Source organism: Leiobunum rupestre, chromosome 10, assembly GCF_980474605.1.
Source record: "Leiobunum rupestre chromosome 10, qqLeiRupe1.1.hap1, whole genome shotgun sequence".
In the NCBI taxonomy this organism is placed as follows: Eukaryota; Metazoa; Arthropoda; class Arachnida; order Opiliones; family Sclerosomatidae; genus Leiobunum; species Leiobunum rupestre.
Window position 1 is genome coordinate 26,380,192 of NC_143393.1, and position 23,521 is coordinate 26,403,712.

General features: G+C 31.1%; 1 protein-coding gene and 1 long non-coding RNA gene across 2 annotated transcripts in view; one reads left to right on the plus strand and one right to left on the minus strand.

Moving 5' to 3' along the window:
* Positions 1-3,351: 3,351 nt before the first annotated feature.
* Positions 3,352-4,143, minus strand: LOC149925256 (uncharacterized). The gene is made up of 3 exons (XR_016476865.1): positions 3,686-4,143; positions 3,529-3,625; positions 3,352-3,436 (listed from the first exon to the last, which is right to left on the minus strand). It is a non-coding gene; the product is annotated as an uncharacterized LOC149925256 (long non-coding RNA).
* Positions 4,144-5,051: 908 nt separating this feature from the next.
* The window catches only part of LOC149925257 (beta-1,3-galactosyltransferase 5-like), a 37,577-nt gene continuing 19,107 nt past the window's right edge, over positions 5,052-23,521 (plus strand). The window contains exon 1 of the mRNA XM_090160073.1: positions 5,052-5,442. The gene's annotated coding sequence lies outside the window, so the exon portion shown is untranslated. The remainder of the gene's footprint in view (positions 5,443-23,521) is intronic.

Consider the following 23,521-nt stretch of genomic DNA (forward strand, 5'->3'; position numbering starts at 1 on the left):
GCGCTGCCGCGCTATATAGCGTGGCAGTGCGTGATCGAAGTTGGCCGTGCCGCAACCGATGGAGCCCGATATTTCTGAGGTCACATGCCGGAAAAGGGTAAAAGCTCTCAGTATTCGAATCTAGGGTACGAGTTTAAATTGTCTTTGGTTAAGCCAAACGGGGAATTTTCGCGTCGGAGAGAAAAATTGTATTAGAGAGCTTTCTGATTGAAGGTTTGTACCCAGCGTTTACCCACTTCCCGCACGTGACCTCCGAAAAAATTGGCCTCCATCGGTTGCTACCATAGTCCTATCATGGCCAACGTTGATGATGAACTGTTGCGGGAACAGCGCGCCATCAAAGTTGGCCGTGGTCTTATCTATAGTTGGTTAGTATTGTTATTGTGGAGCTAATTTTTGCGGAGTTTCGGCGGTTGTGGGTAAACGCTATTCGCGACCCAAAACCTCGCCCAAAACAAGTCTAGGTGGTGTAACGGCCCTAGCCTCTCCGAGGTCCTTATGACTTTTTTATTTGTCTGTAGAAGTAGAAAAATTGTGATAGGCCTGAAGGATAATTTTGGCGTCGAGGAGTAAAATTGTTCTAGGCCTAAAGGATAATTTTGGAATCAAGGAGTAAAATTGTGCTAGGCCTAAAGGATAATTTTGGCGTCGAGGAAAAAATTGTGCTAGGCCTAAAAGAAAATTTTGGCGTCGAGGAGTAAAATTGTGCTAGGCCTAAAGGATAACTTTGGCGTCGAGGAATAAAATTGTGCTAGGCCTAAAGGATAATTTTGGCGTCGAGGAGTAAAATTGTGCTAGGCCAAAAAAATAATTTTGGCGTCGAGGAGTAAAATTGTGCTAGGCCAAAAAAATAATTTTGGCGTCGAGGAGTAAAATTGTTCTAGGCCTTAAGGATAATTTTGGCGTCGAGGAATAAAATTGTTCTAGGCCTAAAAGATAATTTTGGCGTCGAGGAGTAAAATTGTTCTAGGCCTAAAGGATAATTTTGGAATCGAGGAGTAAAATTGTGCTAGGCCTAAAGGATAATTTTGGAATCGAGGAGTAAAATTGTGCTAGGCCTAAAGGATAATTTTGGAATCGAGGAGTAAAATTGTGCTAGGCCTAAAGGATAATTTTGGAATCGAGGAGTAAAATTGTGCTAGGCCTAAAGGATAATTTTTGCACCGATGAGTAAAATTGTCTTAGGCCTAACTGAGATTTTTGGCGTCGACACTCACCATCGCGTCATTTTTCTTTTTTGAAAATCTAAAATTAATTAAACAAATTTCGTTTATAAAGTGAATGTCGAACTTTTTTGACTTAGTTTACCTTGAGGTTGGTTAGTAGTTGACTTCTTTGGCTATCCAGGTGAATTTGGTAACCAACCAACCGGAAATATTTCATTCAGTGATCCTCTTTTTCGCCACGTAGGAGGAGGGGATCGAGTAAAAATATAATTTGTTTTAAAGAAACACTTATGGTGTCGGTCAGAGGCCTTAGACACCCCCAAAAAAGAGGTTCGTTTATTAAAGCGCCTATCTCCGGTTAAGTTTCTCGATAAAAAGCCGATTGGCGTGAGATATTTAAAATTGTTTTTCAAAGTTTGTGGTTCGTGTTTCGAAATATAGATAACGCCTATGAATCTTGGTTATCTGAGACTGTTATTTTCACGGTACAAACTCTCTCTAAAGATTCTAAGGATATTGGTTAGTAAAACATATTTTTAATTATTTTTGGGGTTAGCATTTAGAAATATCATAACTAACATTATAAACATAAGTATTCCACTTGAAACGCTTTTAAAGAGAGTATGAACTTTGGTATTTATGATGGATTAACGAATTTCAAGTTTCTACCACCAGGTTTTTTATTGTCGTTAGTTACGTTAAAAACAAGACGTAGCGCGTTTTAACAGACTTGATAGTTATTTCAAAAGTAAAAATAAAGCTTACTTTGTCAAAATTATGATAAATTATTATCTATCAAAAAACGTAAATCTTTCAGTGTCGTACTTATGTTGTTATGTTACTTATGGAAATAAAAATAATCCCTCCATTAGCTCCAATGTTAAAATAAACAATGTTTTATTATACAGCAAATAAAATATTTGGTTTAATCAAAAAAAATTAAACGTTCATCATTGTTTGAGCTAACGCTTTTAGCATAACCTCAATATAACTTCAGATTTGTCAGTGGCTACAGTGGCGTAGCGAGAAGTTACTCAAAAGGGAGGCGCGAAAGGGTTTAAAACTTAGTACAATAGGAAAACATAACAGGATATTCTTTAACCTAAACAATATATTGGACACCCAACAATGTTTTTATTTTTAATAATCTTAATTAAACATACATAAAATAAGTTTTAGCAAGAAGGAATTTAGGTTAACAGAGGATATCTGGACAGCACTCGGTTGGACCACTGTACCACAGACCATCTATCTCAAGAAGGACTCGCAACACCTCGAAAAAATGTGTCTCAAAAGTGATGCGGCTTCTTTTACAGCAAACAGAAAATAGCGGGTGAAAATTCTTTATTTTTCGAAATAAAATTAAAAAGGTCGTGCACGAGCCAGCTTCTACAATACATTGTTTATAAATGTCACGCGTGTTGGTTTTTGTACGTTTAAAACTGCCTCTACTTTGTGGCAACTAGGAGCAACAAACACAGCGCCCCACACAAGGAGAATGCAAACCGTCAAAAGTCGTGCATTTTCTTGGGTACAGTTTTCATTGGCTAGACGCTTTAGCGCCTGCTGCCGTAGGAAGGGGAAAATTCGGAAATTGTCTTCCCCCCGCCCGTAAAACGTTCAGCGAAAAGTCTCGTCCAATGAAATTTGTACACTGCACTGCGTTAGCGTGTTTAAAGGCTAGCTGCGTTCTCCTTGTGTTTGTTGGTCCTAGGTGGCAGTGTTGCCAATGGACGATAGTCGAAATTTCCTTTGCAGGATAGTAAATTTTGCCACAAATTCATAAATCCCTATTTATCCCCGCCCACAACGGTAAACGAGCCATATATTACAAAAAAAAATTGAAAATCAACTTTTTTAAATTAAATTTAATGGAAAATCAACTTTTTTAAATTAAATTTAATGGAAAATCAACTTTTTTAAATTAAATTTAATGGAAAATCAACTTTTTTAAATTAAATTTAATGAAAAATCAACTTTTTTTAATTAAATTTAATGGAAAATCAACTTTTTTAAATTAAATTTAATGGAAAATCAACTTTTTTAAATTAAATTTAATGGAAAATCAACTTTTTTAAATTAAATTTAATGGAAAACCAACTTTTTAAAATTAAATTTTATTGAAAACCAACTTTTTAAAATAAGTTTTATTGAAATAACAATTTTTAAACATTTTGTTTGTTAGGCCTATACATTGATTTATTTTGTTATTATTGTTGTTTCTAAAATCCCAAGATTCACGAAAATACACTGCTCTAGATAATTTTGATCTTTTTATTGATAGTAAAATTAAAAAAAACGTAGGATAAATACCCGCAGACATGAAAGTTCCCACAAAATCAACGTTTTTGAAAACAATTACCTTTTTCCCACAGAGCTAAAATGGACCGCAAAATTTCCCGCATTATGGAACATTTCCCACAATCTGGCAACGCTGACTGGCCGTGAGATGGCGCGCTCTTAAAAGCATTACATTCGAGGTTTAAAAAAATTGAAATTTCTACCAGCGATATATGTACCTCTTTGGGTAAGTGGTCTGTGGTTTGACTCATGATTCCGGGAAGAAAAGCCACGCCCCCCAGCCTTTCGCCGAGTAATATTTTCCCCTTTCACCAGGTTAGAGGGGGAAGATCGAGGGGAAGACACTCCGGTACGATCGCACGCTCTCTCTCAGAATATCCGCAGTGAATCATAAAAATAGAGGCTATAATTACAGCTACATATTCTCGGTTAAACCGTATACATTCTTAATTGTAGATATTAAGGATCAATAAATTAAAATCCAACCAAAAACCAGTTACGACGTAGCTTCGTTATTTTTCGTCAGTCTGTAGAAGTGATTAGGCGACCGCCAGAGGCGCGACGGACGGCCGAAAGTAGGTTTTTAACGACGCAAAAACGTTTTCGCCGTATTAAACAATCAGACTCTTCAAGCGTGGAAGAACAATTAGGCCAGTTTCATGATCCTGCCCTTCGTCTATGTCACGTCCGCCGCGTACAAAAAATTGAATGGTAAAAAATAGGAATAAAAAGAGAGATGGTACCTGTGTTTTCCGGTTAACGCCCTGCGCTGCGACGATCGCGCCATCCTGAGGGCTGTATGGAAAATATCTCTGACAATACGCGTTAGGCCTACATTACAATGCGCGACCAGGGTTGCGTTTTCGCGTGTCAGTACACCTAAACGGATGAAATTTCAGACTAGTAAATTAGAATGTTTCCGTAGGCTCCTGTTACAATAGGATGCTTTCAAATTTATAGAATATAAATTTAAAAAAAAAAACATTTTGCGTAGTCGTAGCTTTTACGTTTCATTTGAAAAGCAACATTTTTAACTTTATTTAGGCCTAAAACGATTCCTTCAACAAAGGTTAACAGTATCTTGACATCTAATTTCGGGTGAATACATGGCTGAATACTTAGGTTAATTTAGTAGAGAACTCAAGTACTTATTGGTATAGAATATTTTATAAGCGTGAGACAGATAAATGAAGAATCATTGTACATATGGAGACACACCCTTCAGAAGTCGATTATCTCCTGACAACCGCGACATTTATACGTCTAGCTCGGATTAATAAGTTTACTGACTCCGGGTTCTACGATTCGCTACAGTCGTTAATTAATTACTAAGAAAATAATACCTTAAAATTTAGGCCGTGTAGGCATATTATCCCCCTTTTATTAAATCGTTTATATTATCCACCCATAGACCAGTAAAAGGGCGTCAGAGATCGACAAAACCGATAGTTTATTTTTATCGTCTAAATTGCTTCCTGAATAAATTACTAGGCGGCGCCACGTCACTAAGAAAGAAGCTCGTCCTCGTCGTGACGTCATGCTGCTTTTCACCGGTCTCCTCGTGATCTCATCTCGAGCGATGCGCGCCGGACCCGCCGGTTATTTCGAAAAATGTTCCCAACCGACTCGGCAGCCACGCGATAAGACCTAAGACGAGAAGGGGATGACTACCGGCTTTCGCGACGCGTTCATCGTTAGATTAATTTTCGTTGCCTAAGTTTAATCCGTAATCCTCGACGTTAAATGATCTTCTTAATTCGGACTTTTGGTTTTAATTTGTGGCGATGCGTTTCGTCGATCGCGTCGTAGCGAACTCGCGCTGGTTCGAAGACGATTTCTGACATCGCCGCAGGGGCAAAATTCCTCGTATGAGAACGTTGACTCAAAAAAAAAAAAAAAAGGAAACTTAAAAAAGTTGCCCCCGTTCGTCCTTGCGCGTCTAGCGACGATACGATGCTTCTACCGTAACAGGCAAGTGATATTTTTTTATCGAATTATCCAAACATCAAGCCCCCTTAGGCCTTCGCCCCGCGGTCATTGTTACGTAGAGCGGTTGAAGTTTTGATTTAATTGAAGAAAAGATTTCGAATTGTCAGCCGCCCGCTTGAGGCCCCGTGAAAGTAACGTATTATCCCCGTTACTCTGTACGAATCGCTATGGTTTATTTGGTTAATAAAACCAATCAAATTCTGACATAGTAAGGTTTCCACGTTCTTTGCAATAACAATCGGGACTTGGCAGAATATCGGAGGGAGATTTTTCGTTAGGCTTATCGTTGAGTTGTTTTCGAAAAGGCAACGAACCAAAATAGCCTCTGTATTTCGGCAGAATGAGGGGCTGTTTTTAAGGCTTCTTTCTTCGCTGCTCTGTTTTTTCAAGGTTAGCGACCTTGGGGCAATGGCGTTTTTGCGTTTGAACTGTTAAACCCCCGTCATCGCTATCCCCATCCGAAGGTTTATTTTCTTTTTGTTACGGATTCGCCTGTTATTCTGTTTCCTCTCAGTCGGGACGACGCAAAAAGATGTGCCTTAAATCTCAACGATGTTTTACGTCTTTTAAATTAGTATATTAATATATCGGCTTAACTAAATTGTGTATTGTTATTGTTTAATGATGGATGATAATATAAGCAAAACGTGCTTAAAGATGAGTTCCAGTTATTTCCGTTTTATAAACCCGCTCTTGTAAACAATGGTAAATTTTTTGCTTGTTCATTTTTAGGAGATAAAATACCCTGAATTTTGACATTCCAATTCGTGATGTATTTTTATGTTCGACATGAAAATAAAATCTTTCAAATAACTCTAAAATTAAATGGTCTGTACAAGATATTTGACCCCAAAGTTTTGGTTAAATAAAATCATATTTAGTCTTATGAATAAATGTTGAAATTCGCGTATGTAAATGAAAACGTGTGGCAATACAAGCTTGGAAATTTTACGTTTCGTAACGCTGCTAAATCATTCATATTTTACCCCAAAATTCGTATTGCCAATCTATTTAAATTTCTGTTCGATATTTGCAGCTATAGTCAACTCTTGTTTTAAATCATGGAAGTGGGATGTTAATCTTTGACAATTCCTAGTAACGCTTCTTCTCAGAAGGGAAATCCGAAAACACTGGGGGGCGATTCTGTAAGAAATCAAATGGGAATTCGATCTCGATACCCTATACCATGTCGAGATCGACTTCGACAAATTGTTGCATTGATTGATGCTTATTCGAAATCTTTACCGCATACCATTCGTCGAGATCTCAAAGTTCGAAATCTAGTTTTCGATCGAAAATTGGATTTCGAATATTTACAGAATAGGTACCCAGTTTCCGGCGGTTTTAAACTAATATAGGTTTTGTTTTTTAAAGTAATTTTGAGCTATTAAAATGGGTTTGTTTTAACTTACATAGGCTTAATAATAAAATTTAAATTCGTTTTTTGGGGGGTTTGTGATAAACAAATTGATTTATATACTATAGTTTAATTAAATCGAATTTTGTTCAATTTTAATTGATTTTATTAATTATTACAGATTTTTTAGCTTTTTAATTTTTTAATTGGAGCGGTAATGTTAATCAAACTTAATTAATATTTTTAATTTAGTTCGTTCTGGATTGCCCTTGCTCAAAGTTTTTATTATACATGTACAAAAGTACATTGAAGTGTAATAGACGATTTAACAGGGCTCTTACACGACCTGGAAAACCTGGAAAAGTCGGGGAATTTGAAAAGGTTTCCAAAAGGTCGAGGAATTTTAAAAGGTTTCCAAAAGGTCGGGGAATTTTAAAAGGTTTCCTAAAGGTCGGGGAATTTTAAAAGGTTTCCAAAAGGTCGGGGAATTTTAAAAGGTTTCCAAAAGGTCGGGGAATTTTAAAAGGTTTCCAAAAGGTCGGGGAATTTTAAAAGGTTTCCAAAAGGTCGGGTAATTTTAAAAGGTTTCCAAAAGGTCGGGGAATTTTAAAAGGTTTCCAAAAGATCGGGGAATTTAAAAATGGTCCCCAAAAGGTAAGGGAATTTAAAAATGGTCCCCAAAAGGTCAGGGAATTTAAAAATGGTCCCCAATAGGTCAGGGAATTTAAAAATGGTCCCCAAAAGGTCAGGAAATTTAAAAATGGTCCCCAAAAGGTCAGGAAATTTAAAAATGGTCCCCAAAAAATCCGCCAAAAAATGTTTTGAAATAAAATATTTTTGAAATATTTTACCTCAAACCATTCATTTATTCTATAAAAAATGGTCAGGGAAAACCTGGATATGTCAGGGAATTTAATTCCGGAAATTTTGTAAGAACCGTGTTTAAATCCTTTGATTTAAATCGCCGATTTAAATTGAATTATTTTTTGGTTTGTACATATTTCAGACGTAGCAACGTTTTCCAATTTTCATTGCTGTAAAATTCTATCGCAAGCAAAAATAACCTTAATCTAACCTTACTTAAATAACCCTCGAATAACTATCCTCGAATTTCATAGACCTTTGAAAAGAAACAAAATCGGTAGACAAGGACGCTAGGAAAATTAGACTAAATTGTTTTGTATTGCAGTTATAAAATTTATAATCATAAACGCCCATTATTGTAATCATATCTTACTCGCGAACCTGCGATAAGCGTTATCAGAAGTAGCCTAAGTACTTTTTTTAAATACTCAAGGCTTTTGGTTTTCAATACGTAAAAAAATCGTTTCGAAGAAAACCTAAAACTACAAATGTTGAAAATATAAATCCTCCATTTGAAATGATCTGGCTGCAATCCAGAGTCGAACACGTGGCAAAGACTCAACGTTGACACAAACAAGAGACTATCATCAATAAACACATTTTGCTGTGATACGAAATCGGTATGACACACACACAGCGCCCTTGACGACATTTACCATTTCAAAAGCCAACGAGAGGCGTTTGCTAAAACGACCCCCTATATTCCGGAAAATAGAACGTATTTAGGGTTCTGAGAACCTACGAATCTTAGAAAGGCCTCCCAGCCATAATATAATTCCTATATTTTCACATTATCAGGGCTCCCACCAGGTCCCTAAAATGCCTAAAAGCCCCTACTTTTTTTCGAGGTCCCTAAACCACCATAAAATCGGGATTTGGTCACTAAATCACCATATTTCTAGTACATTTGGTGAAAAGTACCATCGGCTTAAAATATTTCGTAGAAAAGCGAAAAAAAACCCGATTTAATGTGATAGAATTATTACAAAAAATTTATAGTCATTTTTGGGATTGATAAAAGTTTTTTTAGAAATTAAAACTAAGTACTTAATTTTTGTGATGAAACATTTTTTAAATTAAAACTAAGTCAGTTTTAAAAATTTGCTGCTTTTAAAAGTTTAAATAAAGATCTTATTTTTGTTTATTATAATGGTCCCTATTTGGTTCCTACTTTAAAATATTTGGTTCCTATTTCACCCTATTTCTAGCCAGAAAAATCCCCTATTTCCCTTTTATTTTTTGAGATTTTGGTGGGAGCCCTGCATTATTCTGAAATGATCCTATAAAATCATATAGTTAAATTTTTCATCCTATATTTTCAACATTTTTATAAGTTGAGTTTTAACCAAATATGCTAAAATTTGGAAAGATTTGCGCAATAAAAAAGGAAAATATTTGAAATTTTCCTTTCCAGGGCTGCCAAAGATCCTATAATTCCTTTAAAATTCTATATTTTCAAAAATGTCCTATAACATCCTATATTTTTTTGCAAAATCCCCAAAGTCCTATAAAACCCTATAATTTTTATATTTTGCCAATTTCAAATCCCGTCACTCACAATTTGTCAGTGAAATTGCTAGATTTAGCAATAGGATAAATTCCCATGCAAAGTCATTATAGTCCATACTTTTGTAATTGTTTACATGGTTAACTAGTATATTTATGGGATAACATGGTTAAATAATTTTTATTTTTAAGTGAAAATCAAAGATTTATATAAATATAGATTTTGTTTTTAAATGCATTAAGTTAGTAAATGAAATAGCATAAAAAGTCCTAGAAAATCGTATAATTTTGAAAAAAGTCCTATATTTTCAGAAATATTATCCTATTTTTCCTATTAAAAAATTTGAAGATTTGATTGGAAGCCATGCTATAGTAACAGTTTTAATCCTATATTTTCTGCATATTTATACGTTGAGTATAATATGCTAAAATAAAATAAGATTTGCCCAGCAAGAAAGAAAATATTTGAAATTTTCGTTTCTAATGCGTCTTAAATTGTTATGATTCCATTAAATACTCGCTATAAAACTTTCGTATTTTTCTATTTTAAAACCTTATGAAGGTCTTTTATAGGTAATTTAATCCTATAAATATCCTGCAATTTTAAAATTTGTATCCTATAATTTATATATATATTTAGCACTATTGCCTACGTGTGGACTAACATAAAATTTACGTCATACACAAAAGATAAGCTACTAGCTATTGTAAATCTCTTGAAATGGGCAGATGGTCATAGGAAATCTCTACAAATTATCAGATGGTCATAGTAAACCTTTAAAAATGGTTAGATGGTTATGGAAAATCTCTAGAAATGGTCAGATGGTCATATGAAATCTCTAGAAATGGTCAGATGGTCATAGGAAATCTCTAGAAATGATCAGATGGTCATGGTAAATCTCTAAAAATGGTTAGATGGTCATGGTAAATCTCTAAAAATGGTTAGATGGTCATGGTAAATCTCTAAAAATGGTTAGATGGTTATGGAAAATCTTTAGAAATGGTCAGATGGTCATAGGAAATCTCTAAATGGTCAGATGGTCATGGAAAATTTCTAAATGGTCAGATGGTAATGGAAAATCTCCAAAAATGGTCAGATGGTAGTAGAAAATCGTCAGAAGGGTCATTTGCTCAAGGGAAGTCTGTCGGAATGGTCAGATGGTCAAGGGAAATCTGTCGGATTGGTCAGATGGTCCAGAGAAATCTGTCGGATTGGTCAGATGGTCAAGGGAAATCTGTCGGATTGGTCAGATGGTCCGGAGAAATCTGTCGGATTGGTCAGATGGTCAAGGGAAATCTGTCGGATTGGTCAGATGGTCCGGAGAAATCTGTCGGATTGGTCAGATGGTCCAGGGAAATCTGTCGGATTGGTCAGATGGTCCGGAGAAATCTGTCGGATTGGTCAGATGGTCCAGAGAAATCTGTCGGATTGGTCAGATGGTCCAGAGAAATCTGTCGGATTGGTCAGATGGTCCAGAGAAATCTGTCGGATTGGTCAGATGGTCCAGAGCAATCTGTCAGAATGGTCAGATGGTCCAGAGAAATCTGTCAGAATGGTCAGATGGTCCAGAGAAATCTGTCAGAATGGTCAGATGGTCCAGAGAAATCTGTCAGAATGGTCAGATGGTCCAGAGAAATCTGTCAGAATGGTCAGATGGTCCAGAGAAATCTGTCAGAATGGTCAGATTGTCAAGGGAAAATCAATCAAAATGGCCAGGTGGACAAGAGAAAATCGGTCAAAATGCTCAGGTAGACGAGGGCAAAGGTCTGGGAATTTGAATCTGAAAATATAGTGAAATTGTTTCCGTCGACTCGTAGGTACTTAGTAACGTAAATACGTTCCTTATAGGACGAGCCGGTACGGTGAGTCATCCTTTTGGCTTGACGCGTTGGAACAATTGCCCCGTCGGTCAAAGATGAAAGCGGGAAGGTTACTCGCCGTAAGCGCGCCTGTAATTAGAATAGATCAATTTGTCTTTTTCAAGTGGGATGTTTTTTTCCGTAATTATAATTCAGTCCAACGGAGCCAGCTGGAGACGACTCAAGATTTAAGTTTGCGCTCCCGCGCGGGGCCATGCCTCTCTTGTTCGTTCTCCTAATGGCAGTTTTCACCTTATAAACGGCAAGTAGCTATATTTGTTTACAACCTCGATTATGAGGCACTTAGCGCATTTTTAGTTGCCATCTAGGTTTGAAACTCTAAACCAATAAGTAGTTTCTTAGATTGATTAATGCAGGGCTCCCACCAGGTCCCTAAAATGCCTAAAAGCCCCTACTTTTTTTCGAGGTCCCTAAACCACCATAAAATCGGGATTTGGTCACTAAATCACCATATTTCTAGTACATTTGGTGAAAAGTACCATCGGCTTAAAATATTTCGTAGAAAAGCGAAAAAAAAACCCGATTTAATGTGATAGAATTATTACAAAAAATTTATAGTCATTTTTGGGATTGATAAAAGTTTTTTTAGAAATTAAAACTAAGTACTTAATTTTTTTGATGAAACATTTTTTTAAATTAAAACTAAGTCAGTTTTAAAAATTTGCTGCTTTTAAAAGTTTAAATAAAGATCTTATTTTTGTTTATTATAATGGTCCCTATTTGGTTCCTACTTTAAAATATTTGGTTCCTATTTCACCCTATTTCTAGCCAGAAAAATCCCCTATTTCCCTTTTATTTTTTGAGATTTTGGTGGGAGCCCTGTTAATGGATGGGGTTGGTTTAATTTTGTTAAATCTAATGTATATAGAAGAGAGTTTGTATATATGTTTGTCCGCTATAGGAATCTACAGTTTTCAACTTAGGTCGACCACATTTAAATTTAAATTGAGAAATGGAAGGAAAATTCATTTTGCTGCCAGATTTAGTATGTCGTCAGGGGCTAGACGGCAGTCCGTCAGAGAATGTGACAATCAAACGTGTTTGGTTCATAGGGGTGGACGCATTTACTAAAATTACTCCGGAAAATATTTTGTGAAAAGCAAATGATGAAAGTTTTGTACTTTTATTTTTTTCGAACCCTCTTGGTGCCCCTTGTAGGCTTGGTGCCCTAGGCCCAGGCCTATTCGGCCTATTGGTTAATCCGGCCCTGCATAATTTAACGTTAATTTTAAATAAATTTTATAAAATAACTAAATCGCATTTTAGTCGCGGTGTTAAGAGCAAATCTGGAACACTTAACCTTAATGTCAGAAGTATTTATGAACTTGAAAAATGCTTGTTTATTGAACTTCACAAATTCAGGATGATCACAGTTCTTATTGTCCTATATTTTCTATTTTGTCCTATAATTTAACGTCCTTCCATTTTTCTCCTATAGTTTTATTAAATTTCCTATAATATTTTAACTCAATTCTGAAGAAATTAAAATAGTTGAATTTTACCCAAATTAGAAGTCTTTAAAACGTCATAGTTTTTAAAGATGCTTATTTCCAACACTTTTCGGTCGGTTATCAACTTTATTTTGAACGATATACCTCCTTTGAACAATTTTGACAACCGTTTTTTCTTATTGTATAATTAATTTTATCCTAATTTTTTCCTTTGGATAAATTTCCTATAATTCCTTTAAAGGTTAAAATATTCTGTGGTCACATGGATTACAGGGAAAGAAATATTTAGAGCGAACACTTTTAAGAGGTTAGATTTTAGCGCTTTTAAACGGTTTGGCAGGATTATAATTAAATTATGAATTTATTATAAATATAATATATAAATTTATAAATTTTAACTCTCTCAACTTTGGAATGACGTTTAGATTTAACTTACGTCGTTAGAGATAGATTACTCTTCCTATATTTTATAATTTTTCCTATATTTCGATTGTCTTACTATAATTTTTCCTATATTTCGATTGTCTTACTATAATTTTTCCTATATTTCGATTGTCTTACTATAATTTTTCCTATATTTCGATTGTCTTACTATAATTTTCCCTATATTTTCCAATTTTTCGATATATTTATCGTACTTCGCGTTTTGATTTCAATATAGTTTTAAAGTTCGATAAAAGGCGCTCAAAATTACTAAAGCACTAATTTCATTGACTTTTACAAGGCAGGCTCGTGTTCTTAAAACGAAAATGTAAAATTTCTTTAATACATTTATCTACACACACAGTCTGTGGTTTTCTTATTAAATTAAATATTACTAAATTTACTATTAAACCAAAGTTCCTTTAAAAGCATTTATTTTATCTTAATTAAAATTATTCCTATTAATTCCTATAAATTCAGATGTGCGTTCCTTTAATTTTCCTATATTTACCTTAATATTACTTCTATAATTTCCTATATTTGCCTAAATATAGCTTCTGTAATTTTCTATAAAATGACTAATCTTCCTAACAGGAAACCGTCCGAGGCACTCCCAAAAGAATCAATTACACGAAGGGGGAAGTTCGGATATCAGACGGAAACAATTAGCTCAATCAAAATCTTTATTTCCTTTTCACAACAAATAATACACTTATGTCAATAAAAGAGGAATATAAATCAACAAATACTTTCAACCAATTGGTTCATCGATTAGATGGGGCATTGCAGTAAACGGTTCTCGGCCACGTTAAAACTTTTCGTTGATGTCACTAGGGTGCGATTCCATGTCCTTGGGTTGTTGTCCCCTAAACCACTTTTAATACTGGAACTATTTTTAGACAGGGTTCGTACACGACCTGGAAAACCTGGAATAATCTGGGAATTTGAAAATGTTTCCAATAGGTCGGGGAATTTGAAAATGATTTCGAAAGGTCGGGGAATTTGAAAATGATTTCGAAAGGTCGGGGAATTTGAAAATGTTTCCGAAAGGTTGCGGAAATTTTGAAATGTTTCCAATTGGTCGGGGAATTTGAAAATGTTTTCGAAAGGGTCGGGGACTTTGAAAATGTTTTCGAAAGGTTGGGGAAATTTTGAAATGATTCCGAAATGTTGGGAAATTTTGAAAATGTTTCCTAAAGGTTGGGGGAATTTTGAAATGTTTCCAATTGGTCGGGGAATTTTGAAATGTTTCCAATTGGTCGGGGAATTTTGAAATGTTTCCAATTGGTCGGGGAATTTTGAAATGTTTTCGAAAGGTTGGGGAAATTTGGAAATGTTTCCGAAAGGTTGGTGAAATTTTGAAATGTTTCCGAAAGGTTGGGGAAATTTTGAAATGTTTCCGAAAGGTTGGGGAAATTTTGAAATGTTTCCGAAAGGTTGGGGAAATTTTGAAATGTTTCCTAAAGGTTGGGGAAATTTTGAAAATGTTTCCTAAAGGTTGGGGAAATTTTGAAAATGTTTCCTAAAGGTTGGGGGAATTTTGAAATGTTTCCAATGCTTCGGGGAATTTGAAAATGTCTGATATTTTCCAGGTTTTTTGGGGTTTTCCAGCGAGGGTGTTCGCAATTTAACAATTAAACCCTGTACTCAACTTACGAGTTAGTTTCCTTGGCTTTTATTCTTTGGGGCGCTTATCGATCGAAATCTACTTTACTTAACATTCCACTTTAATATTTAATCAAAACAATAGAAATCACATTTAGAAGCGGATATGTTATAATCACATAATTCTGTGGGAGCCGTCTGGGTTATTTATGACTAGGAGGAATCAATATTTAGCTGTACTCGACTCATCGAGGGGGTAGCCACTTAGAAAAAAATTGTACCCCAGATTTCTGATTTTCACATTTCCGATATTTTTTTAATATTTCGGACATTTGTTTAATATTTCGGACATTTTTTTTAATATTTCGGACATTTTTTTAATATTTCGGACATTTTTTTAATATTTCGGACATTTTTTTAATATTTCGGACATTTTTTTAATATTTCGGACATTTTTTTTAATATTTCGGACATTTTTTTTAATATTTCGGACATTTTTTTAATATTTCGGACATTTTTTTAATATTTCGGACATTTTTTTAATATTTACGATATTTTTTTTCAGCGGAATGTGAACAAAATTTTTAATTATTCTTAATTAAATTCATTAATTAAAAATAAAATTTAACCAAGTTTGCTCTGAATTGCAGTGCCACCAGAGTTCCTATAGTTCCTATTAAATCTTAATTTTTACCAAAATCTCCAAAAATCCTATAATTTTGAAATAGGCCTGTAAAATCCTATAATTTTGAAATAGGCCGGTAAAATCCTATAATTTTGAAATAGGCCGGTAAAATCCTAAGTTTAAAAATAGTCATGAAATCCTATAATTTTGAAAAATATTCATAAAATCCTATAGGAAAAATAGTCATTATAATCCTGTAATTTTGAAAAATAGTCATTATAATCCTTTAATTTTGAAAAATCCTGTTAAATCCTATAATTTTGAAAAATAGTTTTGTAAAATCCTACGTTTAAAAAATAGTCCTATAAATTTTTATAAACTGAATCCTATTTGATTGGGGCCCTGGAATTGACATTGCCAGCTTTCGTTTTAAATGAAACTAAAATATTTCTTGAATTTTTAATTTGGTTTAATAAGTGGACATATTTTCAGAGCACTTTCATATCTCGCAAAGAAATTTCTATTTTTAATTTAGCGTGTTCGTCATTCCAATGGTCGGATGACGATCGTTTATGTCGCTCGTCACGCTTGGCTCTCCCAATTCATATTAAAAGCCGCCACTCTCTCTCAGGCGGTGGGATGCGTGAAATCCCATTGTTACGCCCATTTCCTCCCTCCCTCGTTGAAAGGGGTTCTATGGCCCCAAAATGGGATTCAACTTGACAATATGAAAAACATTGGATCCCAAATCGTCATACCACCGTCAATGAAAACCTAAAATAACCAAGATGTACCAAAATATGTGGTATCTTCTGCAGGGTTTGGAGAATTTTCCGAAAAGTTGGGGTGATTTGGAGAATTTTTTAAAATGTTGGGGTGATTTGGAGAATTTTTTAAAATGTTGGGGTGATTTGGAGAATTTTTTAAAATGTCGGGGTGATTTGGAGAATGTTTTAAAATGTTGGGGTGATTTGGAGAATTTTTTAAAATGTTGGGGTGATTTGGAGAATTTTTTAAAATGTTGGGGTGATTTGGAGAATTTTTTAAAATGTTGGGGTGATTTGGAGAATTTTTTAAAATGTTGGGGTGATTTGGAGAATTTTTTAAAATGTTGGGGTGATTTGGAGAATTTTTTAAAATGTCGGGGTGATTTGGAGAATTTTTTAAAATGTTGGGGTGATTTGGAGAATTTTTTAAAATGTCGGGGTGATTTGGAGAATTTTTTAAAATGTCGGGGTGGTTTGGAGAATTTTTTAAAATGTCGGGGTGATTTGGAGATTTTTTTAAAATGTCGGGGTGATTTGGAGATTTTTTTAAAATGTCGGGGTGATTTGGAGATTTTTTTAAAATGTCGGGGTGATTTGGAGATTTTTTAAAATGTCGGGGTGATTTGGAGATTTTTTAAAATGTCGGGGTGATTTGGAGATTTTTTTAAAATGTCGGGGTGATTTGGAGATTTTTTTAAAATGTCGGGGTGATTTGGAGAATTTTTTTAAAATGTGGGGGCGATTTGGAGAATTTTTTTAAAATGTGTGGGCGATTTGGAGAATTTTTCCAAAATGTGTGGGCGATTTGGAGAATTTTTCCAAAATCTGGGGTTGACTTGGAGAATATTTCCAAAAAGTTGGGGTGATTTGGGGAATTTTTCAAAAGTGTGGAGGTGATTTGGGGAATTTTTCAAAAGTGTGGAGGTGATTTGGAGAATTTTTCAAAAATGTGGGGGCGATTTGGAGAATTTTTCAAAAATGTGGGGGTGATTTGGAGAATTTTTCAAAAATGTGAGGGTGATTTGGAGAATTTTTCAAAAATGTGGGGGCGATTTGGAGAATTTTTCAAAACTCTATTTTTAAATAGGATATTTTCCCTTCAAGGTCGATTATCTTATTTCTACCCCTATCATTTAATTACTAATACGTTTAAGAAAATATAAGAAAACACGTTCTTTTAAGAAATAGAAAGTTACTATTACTAATGCCGTGATTTTTACTTTAAAAAACAGTTTATTTTTAGTGACGTTTTGATCACTATTTAGTCACTATTTACACTAAAATTTAGGCTAACTCTAGGTCGGAAAAATTCAATCTTCTAAAAGTTCAAAGCCGTTAATTAATACCCTGTCTAACCATCGGGGGAACGATAAATTGAAGCAGAGATGGGTGTTTATGAAAGGCGTCATCTTTGTTAGTTCCCTCGAAACGTGGTCGTAACACTGATCTGCTATCGCCCTTCCAACGGAGCTTATTGATTTTTGCCGACCGACGTCAAATTTCGGGGGAACCGTCACAAATTACGTCACGCTAAAAATCAAATGACATTCCTACATATCCCCTTAAAAATCCTCTTACCAACTTCAGGGTGACCAGAAGTGAAGAGAAGCACATTGTGAAAAACTAAATGAAAAGAGACTTAAAACGGTTTGAAAATTCAGAATTTATTTATTTAAAAAATCCAACGTTTCGGAGGAACTGTTCCTCCTTCTTCAGACTTGTAAAAATCCCGAAACGTAGGATTTTTTAAATAAATAAATTCTGAATTTTCAAACCGTTTTAAGTCTCTTTTCATTCAGGGTGACCACACCTATATTTTATCATTTTCCTATATTTCAGGGTGACCACAGTTCCAATATTTCCTATTTTTTCCTATAATTTAATGTCCTTCGTTTTTTCTCCTATAATTCCATTAAATTTTCTATAATACCCTATATTTTAACTCAAAAGTCTGAAGAAATTAAAATAGTTGATATTTTACCCTTGGAAGTCTTTAGAACGTCCTAGTTTTTAAAGATGCTTATTTCCAACACTGTTCGCCGATAGTTTTCGACTATTTCTATCGGTTATCAACTTTATTTTTTAACAATTTCCTCCTATTGGATAATTAAATTTTCTCCTATTTTTCCTTTATTGTCCCAATTTTCTTCCTATATCCCCCCCCCCCCCCACAATTTTTTTCCGATATATTCGTTTTTCACTGATAAATTTCCTAACGATTTTCCTATACTGTCAATTTACCCTATTTTGTATTACAACTCGCAGACAAATTTAAAAAAAGCACCACAATTTTTAAAATTAATAAAATTATTTCAGTCATTTTTATTTGTCTTATATTTAGAAAACTAATCATACTATTATAAATGAGAAAAACAAGCGTGATATTTATAATATTGCGTGATATTTATATTGCGTGATATTTATATTGCGTGATATTTATATTGCGTGATATTTATATTGCGTGATATTTATATTGCGTGATATTTATATTGCGTGATATTTATATTGCGTGATATTTATATTGCGTGATATTTATATTGCGTGATATTTATATTGCGTGATATTTATATTGCGTGATATTTATATTGCGTGATATTTATATTGCGTGATATTTATATTGCGTGATATTTATATTGCGTGATATTTATATTGCGTGATATTTATATTGCGTGATATTTATATTGCGTGATATTTATATTGCGTGATATTTATATTGCGTGATATTTATATTGCGTGATATTTATATTGCGTGATATTTATATTGCGTGATATTTATATTGCGTGATATTTATATTGCGTGATATTTATATTGCGTGATATTTATATTGCGTGATATTTATATTGCGTGATATTTATATTGCGTGATATTTATATTGCGTGATATTTATATTGCGTGATATTTATATTGCGTGATATTTATATTGCGTGATATTTATATTGCGTGATATTTATATTGCGTGATATTTATATTGCGTGATATTTATATTGCGTGATATTTATATTGCGTGATATTTATATTGCGTGATATTTATATTGCGTGATATTTATATTGCGTGATATTTATATTGCGTGATATTTATATTGCGTGATATTTATATTGCGTGATATTTATATTGCGTGATATTTATATTGCGTGATATTTATATTGCGTGATATTTATATTGCGTGATATTTATAATATTGCGTGATATTTATAATATTGCGTGATATTTATATTATTGCGTGATATTTATATTATTGCGTGATATTTATATTATTGCGTGATATTTATATTATTGCGTGATATTTATATTATTGCGTGATATATATATATATATATATATATATTATATTATTGCGTGATATATATATATATATATATATTATATTATTGCGTGATATATATATATATATATATATATATATATATATATATATATATTATTGCGTGATATATATATATATATATATATATATATATATATATATATATATATATATATATATTATTGCGTGATATATATATATATATATATATATATATATATATATATATATATATTATTGCGTGATATATATATATATATATATATATTATTGCGTGATATATATATATATATATATTATTGCGTGATATATATATATATATATATTATTGCGTGATATATATATATATATATTATTGCGTGATATATATATATATATATATTATTGCGTGATATATATATATATATATATTATTGCGTGATATATATATATATATATATTATTGCGTGATAGATATATATATATATATATATATTATTGCGTGATATATATATATATATATATATATATATATTATTGCGTGATATATATATATATATATATATTATTGCGTGATATATATATATATATATATATATTATTGCGTGATATATATATATATATATATATATATTATTGCGTGATATATATATATATATATATATATATATTATTGCGTGATATATATATATATATATATATATATATTATTGCGTGATATATATATATATATATATATATATATTATTGCGTGATATATATATATATATATATATATATATATATATATTATTGCGTGATATATATATATATATATATATATATATATATATTATTGCGTGATATATATATATATATATATATATATATATTATTGCGTGATATATATATATATATATATATATATATATTATTGCGTGATATATATATATATATATTATTGCGTGATATATATATATATATTATTGCGTGATATATATATATATATTATTGCGTGATATATATATATATATATATATTATTGCGTGATATATATATATATATATATATTATTGCGTGATATATATATATATATATATATATTATTGCGTGATATATATATATATATATATATTATTGCGTGATATATATATATATATATATATTATTGCGTGATATATATATATATATATATATTATTGCGTGATATATATATATATATATTATTGCGTGATATATATATATATATATATATATTATTGCGTGATATATATATATATATATTATTGCGTGATATATATATATATATATATATTATTGCGTGATATATATATATATATTATTGCGTGATATATATATATATATATTATTGCGTGATATATATATATATATTATTGCGTGATATATATATATATATTATTGCGTGATATATATATATATATATTATTGCGTGATATATATATATATATATATATTATTGCGTGATATATTATTGCGTGATATATATATATATATATATATTATTGCGTGATATATATATATATATATATATATATTATTGCGTGATATATATATATATATATATATTATTGCGTGATATATATATATATATATATTATTGCGTGATATATATATATATATATATTATTGCGTGATATATATATATATATATATATATATATATATTATTGCGTGATATATATATATATATATATATTATTGCGTGATATATATATATATATATATATATTATTGCGTGATATATATATATATATATATATTATTGCGTGATATATATATATATATATATATTATTGCGTGATATATATATATATATATATATTATTGCGTGATATATATATATATATATATTATTGCGTGATATATATATATATATTATTGCGTGATATATATATATATATTATTGCGTGATATATATATATATATATTATTGCGTTATATATATATATATATATATATATATATATATATATATTATTGCGTGATATATATATATATATATATTATTGCGTGATATATATATATATATATTATTGCGTGATATATATATATATATATTATTGCGTGATATATATATATATATATTATTGCGTGATATATATATATATATATATTATTGCGTGATATATATATATATATATTATTGCGTGATATATATATATATATATATATATATATATATATATATATATATATTATTGCGTGATATATAAATATATATATATATATTATTGCGTGATATATAAATATATATATATATATATATTATTGCGTGATATATATATATATATATATTATTGCGTGATATATATATATATTATTGCGTGATATATATATATATATTATTGCGTGATATATATATATATATTATTGCGTGATATATATATATATATTATTGCGTGATATATATATATATATATATTATTGCGTGATATATATATATATATATATATATATATATTATTGCGTGATATATATATATATATATATTATTGCGTGATATATATATATATATATTATTGCGTGATATATATATATATATATATTATTGCGTGATATATATATATATATATATATTATTGCGTGATATATATATATATATATATTATTGCGTGATATATATATATTATTGCGTGATATATATATATTATTGCGTGATATATATATATATTATTGCGTGATATATATATATTATTGCGTGATATATATATATTATTGCGTGATATATATATATATTATTGCGTGATATATATATATATTATTGCGTGATATATATATATATTATTGCGTGATATATATATATATTATTGCGTGATATATATATATATTATTGCGTGATATATATATATATATTATTGCGTGATATATATATATATATATTATTGCGTGATATATATATATATATTATTGCGTGATATATATATATATATTATTGCGTGATATATATATATATATTATTGCGTGATATATATATATATATTATTGCGTGATACATATATATATATATTATTGCGTGATATATATATATATATTATTGCGTGATATATATATATATATATATTATTGCGTGATATATATATATATATTATTGCGTGATATATATATATATTATTGCGTGATATATATATATATTATTGCGTGATATATATATATATATTATTGCGTGATATATATATATATATTATTGCGTGATATATATATATATATATATTATTGCGTGATATATATATATATATATTATTGCGTGATATATATATATATATATTATTGCGTGATATATATATATATATATATTATTGCGTGATATATATATTTATATTATTGCGTGATATATATATTTATATTATTGCGTGATATATATATTTATATTATTGCGTGATATATATATATATATTATTGCGTGATATTTATATTGCGTGATATTTATATTGCGTGATATTTATATTGCGTGATATTTATATTGCGTGATATTTATATTGCGTGATATTTATATTGCGTGATATTTATATTATTGCGTGATATTTATATTATTGTGTGATATTTATATTATTGTGTGATATTTATATTATTGTGTGATATTCATATTATTTCAGTCAGGAAATTGTCGAACTGTAAAATTATCTTTTTATTGTTATTACCATAATTTACAAATAAATTATCTAGAATAGAGAAGAGCAAAAGATTCGGGTCAGAGGTCGCCACTTTCGGATAATCAGAGTTGAGTGCAAATGCGTGTCACTGATATTGTAGTATTATGATATGTGACGTAATAAAATTATTATACTATTAGCATTTAGTAACGCTTTTACAATCCGCCCGGCCCCCTAGTGCTTACGTAATTTATGAAAGGGCCCTTTCTCTAGACGTACGCGTTCTGTAAGGACGGGTACTTAAACTCGTATCTTCCTTAAACTAGGTCGCGACGAAAAGATGCCAACATCGAAAAAAATGCTGACTTTACTTTGCTATGTTTACGACAGGGTGCGCTTAGCGAATACCTTTGGTCTATCCACGGCCAATTTCAAGCTACATTTTTGCTGGCCGTAAAAGTAAAACGTCGGTATTGGTGTAGTTAAAGGGAGTTTAAGTCAAGCGAAATGTTTTCACTCGCTATCAATTGATCAGCCCCCTTAAAATAAAATATACCTACACTTTTTCTGAAAAAATCGGACGGGTTTTTTTTTTGGTCGTTGCGTGTGTCCATCCGCGCGGATGTTTGACCATTAAAATTGACCCTATTGGTTTAAAGGGGGACCATCCAAGGTTTTTTTGTGAATCGGCAGAGATACCTTAGCGGAGAT